At 36.9% G+C, this 12,578-nt stretch overlaps 1 protein-coding gene across 1 annotated transcript in view; it reads left to right on the top strand.

Moving 5' to 3' along the window:
- Window positions 1-5,451: 5,451 nt before the first annotated feature.
- The window catches only part of LOC150080650 (insulin-like peptide receptor), a 514,932-nt gene continuing 507,805 nt past the window's right edge, over window positions 5,452-12,578 (top strand). Inside the window, 1 exon segment of the mRNA XM_090381758.1 lies at window positions 5,452-5,646. The gene's annotated coding sequence lies outside the window, so the exon portion shown is untranslated.

Raw genomic sequence — 12,578 nt, 5'->3', positions numbered from 1 at the left:
ATTATTCAAAAAGTTCAGTTCTTTCAACAAATACGAGTAGAAAAACTCACCATCAACTCCATCCATAGATTGAATAATGAGTGAAAAAAGTAGAAAGCATGAAAACCCTCAATAAATGTGGAAATCATATGTGATATTTGACACTAACTGATATTAAGCTAATTTCTTCGGTAGCTTTAATTTGTTACTCTTTTGATTTTAATTTATTCTTTGCTCTCCTTTCGGAATCTAAATTATTTATATTTCACGGTCTCTAACCACTGTCCTGCTATTCTTTGGTATTACTATTATTTCTTAATTTGGTATGTATGTGATATTATTATTAGCAGTAATAGTATTCATTTTAGTAGTGCCAAATGATGCAAGATAGCAGGCTCTAAAGCAGGGGTGGCCAATGAGTCGATCACGACGAAATTTAAATATACAGTCATCCCTCGATTTGTGCACCTTGTGCAATGAAATTTTTGAGATGGTAGATCGCGGCACATTTTGAAGGAAAAAAGTAGATCGCATCACAAATTAAGTTGGCCACTCCTGCTCTAAAGTATCAATCAAAAAAAAAAAAAAAAAAAAAAATCTAAATCCCACATTATTTGTCCACCTTCTTCCAATAGTTTGTCTATTTATTTGAACTACCTACTTTCAAAATAAATGACAGATGGAAGTTTGTTCCAACAATCAACCACCCGATATCATCAGCATTGAGCTTGCTCAATCCATTCAAAGCCTTAAACACCTTAATCACATCACCTCACAGGTGTCTAATATTATTATAATAGATGTACTGTATAAATATGACAATGTTAATTAGGTATAGTGGTCATTGGCCGAACTGCTATATAATGAAGAAAAAGGAGTAAGAATAAAAGTGTAAAAAATATTAAGACCTAAGTCGGTTGCATGTTGAAAAAAATTATGGCTGAGTAAACACCACTAAGAAATTATAACTGAATAAACAGTAATAAAAATTAATAAAGATTAATATATATAATCTATATAATATATAAATTAATTATTAAAACTTTAATAATTAATTAAAGCGACACTCTCAAAGTGATTGGGAGTGCCGCGAACTCCAATTTTTATAATAAAATTGTTATATAGGAAGTGATATTCGGTAGGAAAGTCGTACTGACAGTGCAAAAGCTATACGTTATCAGACCAAAAGAAGTTTATCAAACAAGATCATATGTTTAAATAAATGTCTGTTTATACTGTGGATGTCCGAGGCCAAAAGAGTTCACAACTTCATTGTAACTGTTTCTGTTGTAGTTGACATAACAGAGAACCAGCTAAAATGGGTCTGCACTTTTCTTGTGGCAGCGTACGGTTCGATCTCACAATATGCGAATTTGCTTCCTTGTGTGGTACGTTACCTAGGACCAAAATTTAAGGACCAGTGATGATTTGAGTCGATTCATAGAAACGCTGGCATTAAGCATGAAGAGCTGAGCCCAGCAAATCAGCTATTAATGGATTTCAAATTTCCAATTCATTAATGAAATTTTTTAAAAAAATTTTAAAAGTGTTTTGGGAATTTTAGGAAATTTTTTAAAGAGGTGTACATCTAGCAGACAAACTCTGTACTGCAAGGGACCACTATACATGTGTAATGTATGGAGAAGGAAAAAATGTGTCCACTAACAAATGGTAAAGAAGTCAAAGAATAGAACAGATGCTAAATATGGTAACAGTATTACCACAGAAATATTTTGGTATAGTAAATATTCACCATAGTAATATATCACCATACATTTCCTAAATCAAATTTAATTCATAATTAGTAATTTAGTTTACAACGTATATTAGTATTATATCTCTTAACATGCGGTCCACATCACAGAGTCAGGGCCACCATTTTTGCCAATGCATATGCTAAATTCATGTGTTTTGTATCCCTACTTATAGCATAAGAGAAATGTGGCATAGAGAAATTTAGATGAATTATACGTGAAAAAGAAAATAAAGAAATAGCTCTGAGTATAGATTACGATTGATGAAGATTACAATTTGATGTGTAACAGTATAATTAAGAGATGCTCTTGGGAAAGAGAAGAGTGAATGCATTATTAGAGGATTTAAATGTTAAAGGAAGTGAAAACTTGGGGTAGTGAATACCAGTATGTATATGTATGTATGTAAATAGTATAGTATAGCACGATAAAGGACTTTGTTGTGCTTAAAATGTTGCGTACCATTTGCTCTTGAATACATACAGATTACATAAGTAATATAATAATACATTATGTAGGGAAAAAAAGAATCTCTCAGCTCCTAGAAAATTCTGGTAATTTTACGCAGTCAGATAGCTTGCGGGTCTTAGTGCTTGAGGGGAGCTGTTGCACAAAATTTAGCAACAATTGCCATTGAAGGCAATACAGTACTAAGGTAAAGGGGTAAATAAAATGAATAATATAATATAAGAAGAAGAAAGAAGAGAAAACACCTCTCCAACAGAAGGATGGTTGCAGGCAGCGATGAGTTATCCTATAGGCAAAAAAGATCTGCCTAGTGCCCCAATTAGGGGGGAGGGGCAAACAAAAATCACTCTTTCAAAAATTCATTGCTGTTTTTTACTAATATTTTTAAGTGATTTTTATTGAAAACTGAACTTTCTACCTGCCAAGGTCAATGAACTTTACTTGAAGAACGTTTTTTCCCACTGGTTGCAGGATAGCTGTGCGAAAGTTTGCCTTTAGCAAGGGGGTGGTTGATTGTTGGAACAAACTTCCACCTGCCATTGTGGAAGTGGACAGTTTGAATAAATTTAGGGAATAACTAGACAAATTATTTGAGGTGATGTGGGAGGTCTTTTTTTTTTTTTTTTTTTTCCTTATTGGCTGATGCTTCATAAGCTTGCTTTCTTGCATTATTTTCCACTACTAATACTATATAAATCATTATCATATTGATTCTATATAGTATATTATTACGCTGTTTAAATCATTAGCATTTTTCATATTCTTTCAGCATCTTCTTTTTTTTAATACTTCCACTTTCCTTTCCTTTCCTTTCCTTAGTTCATTTAGGTTGGCATCTTGCATAACGAACACTTCAGCTTAATATTATTGCATTAAAATTCTTTTATATTATTATAGTTTAACTAACACTCTTCGTCAGCAGCTCAGTGCTTGAAGGCCATACAGTAACCATTACATACACTAACCCTTATCATTAACTATTTCTATTGGTATTTACGACTAATACAATATATATTTATATGTTTATAGGACTCACACTTGTTTCCAGTCCTCCAGTGTCCAACCAGCATGTTGTTGATACCACAGCATCACCGTCGACGGTTATCAGCGGTGAGGAGAGGTTGTGTTGTCTGCAGTGGAACCCCATAGGTTTAATTGTGCGGCACATCATAATTTGGGATATTGTTCTTGCATTCCCCGTAGTGTATTTGGATGTTACCTGTCGCACAGCGATGTGCCATTCGCGTTCGTACAACGCGCTATACCTTTCGCTCGCCACGAAAATCCACCTTGCGTAATCCTTTACAGTTCTGTCGGCAGGAGGTGGTTGTACCCGTTCAATACCATTATTTGTACATTTTAACCACAGTGGGCCTTGAGAAACCGACAAGACGTGACCAGAGGCTGACTGAGTCAAAATTTCTTACCGGGGAAAACTTGTAGCGTCCTCATACTAGTGTTTATATCCACATTATTTATGGCCAAAATCACACCGGTCTCCATCGGCTTTCAGTCTCCGGCCCACCGGTGTTTCCCCCCGGTAAGTCTTATGGCCAATCTGCCTCTGGACGTGACGTTTCCGACATGGAAGCACCCGACACACGAGCTCCCATAATTGTGCCCTTTTGCAATTCAATGATATTTTTACTACGTCCCATGAGTGCTACTTTTTTACTTTGACTTTCACGACCAGATGCAAATTACCACTGCTCTAGCGTACGAAATTGTTTGGCTTTTTATACTGTGAATTATGTGGCATAGTCCATTACGGATGGGTGGTCCCAATTCAGTGATCACTGAGTGTATATACAATCATACATAGTGACACTATGCACACTATGTATATACAATCATACTATACTTACACATCTAACACACTACATAAAAATGGCCGGTTTTGGCGTAAGCTTCTACACAAGATGTACAGCGGCGGCTGATGGGGGGAAACCCTGGGATTCCCCTCAACAACGCAGGAATTCCCCCTGATATACAATCATAAATAACCAAGAAAACTTTGTTGTGTCATTTTTCCAGAGTTTAGTTAGCAAATATGGTCATAGTACTGAACTGCAAGCCAGCTGCAGTCCTTTTATGATCAAAATAATATGGAATTTTTTTTTTTTTTTTACTACTACATGATAGTAAAAGCTTAAGATTCCCCTTTTCAAATGTACTCGTACTTGGAATGGACAATGACCATCGAAGAACATTTATTAAAAACTTTTTTGTGGCGTTTAGCAAACGGAACGCTTTAAACTAACTTAAAAAGTAAGCTATCAGCCGGAAAGGCGCTCTGACAATTCATGCGCACTTTAAGCCAAATCGCCATTGATCTGTATTATTAAAATGAAAGGACTTCTTTTTTTTTCCTGATGATATTAAAGTTTCTAGTTGGAAGTCCTTTTTGAATGCGGAAGCAATGTTCGCATTATATGCTTACTGCGAATTAATGTGTTTATTAAACTGATTTTTAATCAAATTACAACTGTGTATAGGTGTGTGCTGTGACATCACAAAAAAACATGTGGCGCCTCCGTAGCCAGGAGCAGCAGTGCGTAGCACACGCTTCTTGATTAAACAGGGATTCGAGCCCGTGACCACCAAATACGGAAAGGTCAGGGAATGACCACCGCATATCCCCGGAGCAATTGGTCTTAGTTGCTAATGCTCCAAATAACAACAAACAATCATGTATTGATTGTTAATTTATGTGACTTTCTCTTACTTAATTTATCTTTTTTTTTTTTTTTTTTTTCGTCCTATTCTTCCCGAGTTCAGGGCTCCCTATGAAACTGCACCACCTGCTCACTGGATGGTATCCCACTGTGTATGTGTAAAAATGAAATTTGAAAAATTTTTTAGAATCTAGTTTAATAATATGAGGACTGCGGTAAAGTAGTGTCATGTCCTATTTGAAAACGCTGAGGAGAAAATTTTAAAATATTAATGAAAATATGCTTACCGAATAATATTTCATATAAAATGAGAATTTCTACACACTAGAATGAAAATAATATTCTTCGTTAACAATATTATCAAAGAATACAACACAAATGAGTGTTATTGTATTACTTACAAATAAATTCGTCTCCAGTTGCGATTTGGAAGGTTTTTCTGCCTTCTACCCCCTGTAGTGGATTGGCGCTGTTTAATGGAATCGACCGTCTGTTCTAACCAATCAACGCAGACTCTTATTTACACTCTGCGATATGTGCGTAAATGATTGATTTAGAAGTCGTAAGTTGTGTAGAGTTGTTTACTAGAAAGTGACTTTTAATTCGTAACATTGCAAATACACAGGTGCTTAATTAGATATTGCAGTTAAATTTCTTTATATTGAGTGACAATAAGTAATCCTATTGAAATGAGGGAAGTCCAGGTTTTGGATTATGTATTACAGTGCGTCATGTAACATCGGGTACGGCCTCGTGGGTCATCCATTGAGGTTAGTGTTGGTATTGTTGGAATGTTGTTCGCTGTTTGTGAATGATAAACTTGATTGAAGTTAATAATAGTTTAGTTCGCAGAGATGGCAATAATATTTGGCAATAATTATCTATTGATGCAGATACAGTATTGGATACTACTGATGCTGCTTACAGAACTGGGTGGCAGTTTACTGTATTTAGAAATGAGAAGTGAGTAACCGTTTAATATTATACCATCTGTTTGTACCCGAAGCTAAGTACCCAAATATTAAATTATTTTTTTTTTTACTCATAATTTGCTTGTAGTTATAGGATATTTTAAATGGAAGGTCTGTGAATTCAGCAGAGGGTATTTTGTGTGGTATCCAGCTTTATATGAGAAGAAAGAAGAAAATAAAAATAACAATGAAACTTAAGAGGGGAAAAAAAAAACTTTTTTGAGTTTTGTGATCTGTATATGAATCTTTCATTATTGGACGTTAAGACATGGGAATATCAAACTGTTTATGAGAGAATTCTTTTATACAGTATATAAAAGAAGATGAATGAAAAAAAAAAAAAAAAACGAAATTAATAATGCCCGCTATTTTTAAAGCGCGGTGCACCCTAGACTTAAGCATTTCAAGGCTTATTTTAGTTTATATATTTACACCGATAATTGAGAACAATGGACAGAAATCTTATTCTGTACGATTCTGTCCATTATGAAAAAAAAAAATAATGCTTCGTGAACCCGTTATTTTGGGCGTCTTTATTTAAGGGTGGAGATCTAGTAGAGCATAATGCAAGGTTGGAAAGGTCTGGGTTCCAAGCCGATGTTGTGGAGGGTCAAGCCGTTCCCTCTGTTTTTATTTTATTTATTTGTTTATTTTTCTCCACGTAAACAAACCGAACATCATGCAGTTTACAAACGTAACTCATGCCTCACGGCCTAAGTTGCATTGCGTTGTTCAGAACAGTCCCTGTAGACGATGGCTATCCGGAAGGACCGGATAGTCATCGTTTACAGTCTTAAAACTAAGACGAAAGCATATCGTAAGGGCTGCCTGATTGAGCATACTTTGTTTCAAATGATACCGATTATGTTATACACCTTCCCAAATATGGAAGTTTAGCTTACCTGGCTCCCACTGGTGTTATTTTTTTAGAGCTTATTGGTGAGGAGCAACGTTCTCATTTCGAAAATGCAGTGGCGCTGCTAACGAATAACTATGATAATTTTTCAAACAATGGTCAAAGTATATAAATACCGATTGCTATCTGATCATTCGTCATAAGCATCCAGACTCGAGTGGGATGATCCTTATTGACGAGCACAGTGGCGAAACTACCATAGCCAGATTCGCCACCGCTGAGGAAGAGGGCGTTCGTGAATCTTGCGGGGGGGGGAGAGTTTTGTAGTTTCGCTGTTAACGAAGCATTAATAAATTTGATACAGGGGTGGTGGGAGAATGGAGGTGAGGTAAAAGTATTTGGAGAATCACAATATAGTATTTGTTATTTGCTCACAAGTTGCTGGTGTAAGCTAGCATAATGTTTCTCTATGGTAGACATACCCCAAGCAGGCCGACAAAGAGGAGGGTTTACTGCGAATTCTGGTAATGGACTTGATGTTTATCTTTTATTTGAATGTATCTTTAATTTCAACGCATTGTTATTGACAACCATTATTCAGTCGTTTACGTAGATAAAACTGAACGGTGTTGCAAAGCCCCTTCATGGCTAAAGGCCAGGGATTTACAATTAACAAGTTCATTAAATAGTACTGAAAATTAATATTGGGGGAGAGGGGTGATACCAATTCCATCCCCTCCCCAGAGAAAAAATTAGGAAATAAAATAATTTCAGGTCTATTTTAGGCCTCTAAAACCTGGGAACCTTGTGAATTCGGATTCTTTCCAGTGGTATATTCGGGCCGGAACAACGTTCCGGTATTTTTTTCTAAATGTCATAATAGAAAATCATTAAATTTATACACCTAATATTACGAAACTGGCATAATCAAAGGTGAGGGAGAAATAATATCTGTTTTACCCATTGCTATTAAAAATATATATTAATAGTAATCTTTAAAATTAATATATTTCTTTAAAAATTTATTTAAAAACAAAAATATAAATTTCGCAATGAAATTTGAACGTTTCTTACAGTACAATGTGTTAGATAAAGAGATCCATCAACAGCAATTTTCTTGTTTATTAAACTAAACGGTCCGCCATTAGAATTATGGATCCAAATTTTTATGTCCGAACTTGGTTGTGGTTTCATCGTTCTTCTGTTGATCAACAAACAAAAAGGGAAATCACAAGAATACATAATCGATCCTGTATGGGAATTTCTATGATTCTTCTGAACAGTATTTTTTATATTATTTTGGAGTTTTTGTTTTCCTTTTTTTTTTCTTTTCTGATTTTTAAAATTTTTTGTCTGTTTTTTACTTTTGAAAATTTTTATTTAGTAGTTATAAATAAATACTGAACAAGTATTCTAATCTTTGACTTTGACTACAAATAGTTACATACGCTTTTTTCATTTTGCAAATGAAAAAAGCGTATGTAACTATTTGTAGTCAAAGTTGATCGACGAGCGTTCCGGTACTATTTCTTTTATTTATTTATTTTTTTTTAGCAATACACCACTTATTCCCCCCCCCCGCCCTTATTCCCCCCACACCCACCCCAACCAAAAAAAAAAAAAAAAAACAAACGTTCCGTTATTCACTTTTTCTATGAAAACAACGGTTAAAATAAAATTTCCCTAGCTTATTAAACAAGAAAATTTAATTTTTTGTTTTTAAAAAATTAAAAATATTGCATAAGCTAGATTAAATGAATCTGAAATTAATACAAAATAAACTTAATGTGATGAATGATATCAGTTTTGCGCAGCTTTTTATAGTTTGGCTTGAAAACATTTGAGATTTATGCACATTAGGGTGTAAAATTATCATCTGTCGTAACTGAGAGATTATTCAATTGCATAACTGAAAAATTATTTCACACATTTTATATTAATCCAAACATTTAATAAAAATTTTATGTCATGTTCTTTTAGCTAGGCGAACCATTATTTTACGCATAAAGCTCAGAGAGAAAAAAAAAGATTACTTTGCAATTTTTATTTATTTATTATTATTTTTTTATGAATATTATCACGATTGCATTTTTTTCATTTAAACAGGGGCCCAACGGCTAAAAGGTCAGATGAACAACGGTACACAACACTCTACAATATCCATACACTTAAATTTCTGCCCTCTACAGTGTTCTGTATCACACAACAGTGCGGAAATGGGGAACCCCCCCTAATGCCGTTAGACCCTAAACACTCTATACACCATCTTCATTTAAATATTTGCATGTGCGTTTTCAACATCAAAGAAAGTGGGGCTGCAACTAAATTTAAATTGTTTTCAATTTTCTAAATAGAAACCTGTAATTTTGTCATGGACTGTTATGGTTGTACTGATTCCAGTTTTGCCACAGTCTGGAATGAAGCACCCGATCAGATTTGGCCCACCCCAGACAACCAGTTTTTTCAAAAATCAGAGGTTAACATGAGGGATGTTGCAAACCGCAGGTTGGGTGAATTTTCAAGTATTGTAAAGAGTGACCTTTATGTAGGGAAACACATTCACTAAAATTCAGCTATAATAACAATAGAGGAAAAAGGCACTTACTATAGGCAGATTATCATTATGACCAAATTAATGGTTGAAAGTTAATAACTGTTGAATAAAACAAAAGAAATTGAGAAAATATGTTGTATACATTCCCTTGCATTTATTCTTTCACTGTACTTTAATGACTACTTCAGATGTTAGTATCTTGCATATTAATAATTGCGAAGTGATTAATTGTTATTGATTAAATCAATATTAATTGCTGTTGGTGCGATTCCGATTTGGAGGAGTGTTAAGTAATGAAGAACATCTAACCCCAAGGGCTCACATGTGGTGAGTATGGGCTTGGCCCACCCAGGGTTCTGAGTTGGATATCATCATTCTTCTCTTCCTTGGTGATTCCCTTCTACTTCTGACTCTTGTTCTCTCTCTCTCTCTCTCTCTCACTCAGGCTAATTCAAATTTTTTTTTTTTTTTTTGGCTGGTGCAGCATAAACCTCAGGCTTCCTTACACCATATGGCTAATAATAATAATAATATTATTATCTCATAGATTTTGGGTATATTAGACCTGAGATCAGTCACTTTTCACATAAACCTGAAATGTCCCAGGGATGATCGCCTGGAGTAGCACACACACACATTGCTATTCTTTTGATGAGAGAAATAAAGTGCAACGTAAGTATCAAGATGCTAATAGAAATAGTCTGGAGGGGGGGAAGAAGAGCAAGTTATTTGTTATTTGTTATTTTGGTTTTTCAGGAGCATTAGCAACTAAGGCCATATTGCTCCGGGATATGCGGTGGTCATTCCCTGACCTTTCCGCATCCTCCGTATTTGGTGGTGACGGGCTCGAACCCCGGTCTAATCAAGAAGCGTGTGCTAAGCACTGCTGCTCCTGCCCACCTGGCTACGGAGGCGCCTAAGAAGAAGAGCAAGCATAGGTCCTTGGGGAAAATGGTCTCACTTGGTTGGCTGACCTTTCCCTATAGGAAGCCCAGACTCTGCACACCTTCACAATTTCCGGTATTGTTGGAGTACTACCCGAGGAATTACCCCCCACCACGCTCGTGGAAGTAATAGAGATAAACACCGTAACCTTAAACACGAAAATCTTACCCCACAATTAGATGTATACGAACTTTTACATAGCTTCAGCAGCTGCACAGTACTTCATTAATGGGAATGAAATACATACTTTGTGTTAGCTGATATTGTACACCCATGGATATGGGTGGAAAATAATTGAAGCACCTGTGATCAAGTTACAGGTTCATGTAAAGTTACAGGTATATGGTGTTGGTCAATCCTTTGCTTTTAAAACAGCATGTATTCTATGTGGAATAGATTCAGATAACGCTTGAACCGTCTTAAGAGAAATATTGGACCATTCTTCGCTGAGGAACGTTTCAAGCTCCTTGAGTGATAGTGGAGAAAATCTGTTCACTCTCCGCCCCAAACATGCTCACAGTGATTATAATGTGATTTTACAGTGATTAAAACTGGACACAAGAGGATGCGAATCGGGTTAAGTTTGGTGATTGTGCAGGCCATGGGAGATGTGCAGCCTCAGTTTCGTCCTCCTCAAACCAAGATTGGACACAACTGGCTGTGTGTATTGGAGCATTATCATCTTGAAACGTGGCATTGTTTGTGGGGAACAATTTTTCCACCATGAGATGAATTATCACTCAGAATATCAAGGTAACAGGACCTAAAGAATACCAAGATATTGCTGCCCAGACCACTGTTGATCTACCACCGCCAAACATAAACCATCCCTTATTTTGGAAAAAGTGTGAATGATTTGTCTGAAAATATGATATGCTTCCAATCATCAAGTGCCCCTTATACTACTGCTCCTCTTTCTAGCATTACCATCAAGTGGCTTCACAACAGCAGCGCTGCCATAAATCTCAGCTTTTTGAATTTCTTGTACAGCTGTTTTTCTAAAAACTAGATTGCTGAGACTCACATTTCTGATGTCATTTCGAGGGTTTAGTGTCAAACAACGTTAACTACAAAATCATTCTGTAGTAAATGTTTTTTTAATTAACCATTGACAGATTGAGTGGACCGTGACTGCTAAATATGATTAACGTTTGTATTGATGATTTATTGTAAACTCCACTGACCCCGATGGTCGTGTTGGAGTACACCGATGAGCCAAAACATTATGACCACCTAACTAATATGATGTCGGTCCTTCACGTGCAGCTAAAACAGCTCATACCCACCGAGACATGGACGCTACAAGATTTCTAAATGTCTTGTGGTATCTAGTACCAACACGTAACCAGCAGATCCTTTAACTCCTGTTAGGTCCATGGTTGAGACACCTCAAATCGGAGTTGCTGTTCCAACACAAACTGCAGATACTCGATGGGATTGATAGCTGGGGAAATTTGGAGGCCAGGGCAATACTTGGAAGTCTTCCTCATGTTCCGCAAATTAGTCTCAAACAATCCAGGTGGTGTGGCATGGCGCATTATCCTTCTGAAAGATGGCACCACCAGAGGGGAAGACCGTTGCCATGAAAGGGTATACCTGGTCAGCAATGATGTTTAGGTAGGTGGTAGACGTCAGAGTGCCCGGTACATGGAAGACTGGACCCAGGGTATCCCAGCAGAACATCGCCCAAGGCATGACACCGCCGCCCCAGGTAAACAACGCACACATACCCAGCCGTCCACTTGGTGCAACAGGAAACATGATTAATCAGACCAGAAGACCTTCTTCCAATCACTCAAGGGCTAGTTTTGCTGCTTGCGTGCCCATTGTAGGCGCTGTTGCTGGTGAGCCATGGTTAGCATGGGCATTTGGAACGGCCTGCGGCTACGCAGCTTCATTTTCAGCAGGGTTTGAGGTACTGTTAGTTGTGACACATTACAGTACTCCCATCACTAGCATTCCAATTACCGGCGAGTTGCCAGGTACCATCCGGGAGAGCCTTCGCTCACGTCGAGAATTGATTAGCTGTGGTCGTCCAACACCTCGCTGGCGGTTCGTGGGTTTTCCTTCCTCGGACCACTTTCGGTAGGTACTAACCACGGCTGGCTGTGAGCATCCCACCAGCCATGCCGTTTTGGATATGCTCTGACGCAGTCATTCGGCCATTACAATTGGGCCTTTGTCAAACTCGCTTAAGTCCGCTATCTTTCCCACCTGAAGAACAAGAGTAACACTGATTAACGGAGCTCAGTATCAGGTGTTTTTTATACTGTGTCCTGACCCGCACACGCATTGTAGTTCACCTGCAATGCTTCGATTTGCGTAACGACTCGCTGGTCATAATGCATTGTTATTTTGTAGTTAAAGTTGTTCGAC

This window comes from Mastigoproctus giganteus, chromosome 9, assembly GCF_048544385.1.
Source record: "Mastigoproctus giganteus isolate SK-2022 chromosome 9, ASM4854438v1, whole genome shotgun sequence".
In the NCBI taxonomy this organism is placed as follows: Eukaryota; Metazoa; Arthropoda; class Arachnida; order Uropygi; family Thelyphonidae; genus Mastigoproctus; species Mastigoproctus giganteus.
Note: the sequence above shows the minus strand (reverse complement) of the source record. Positions and strands in the feature narration are given on the sequence as shown.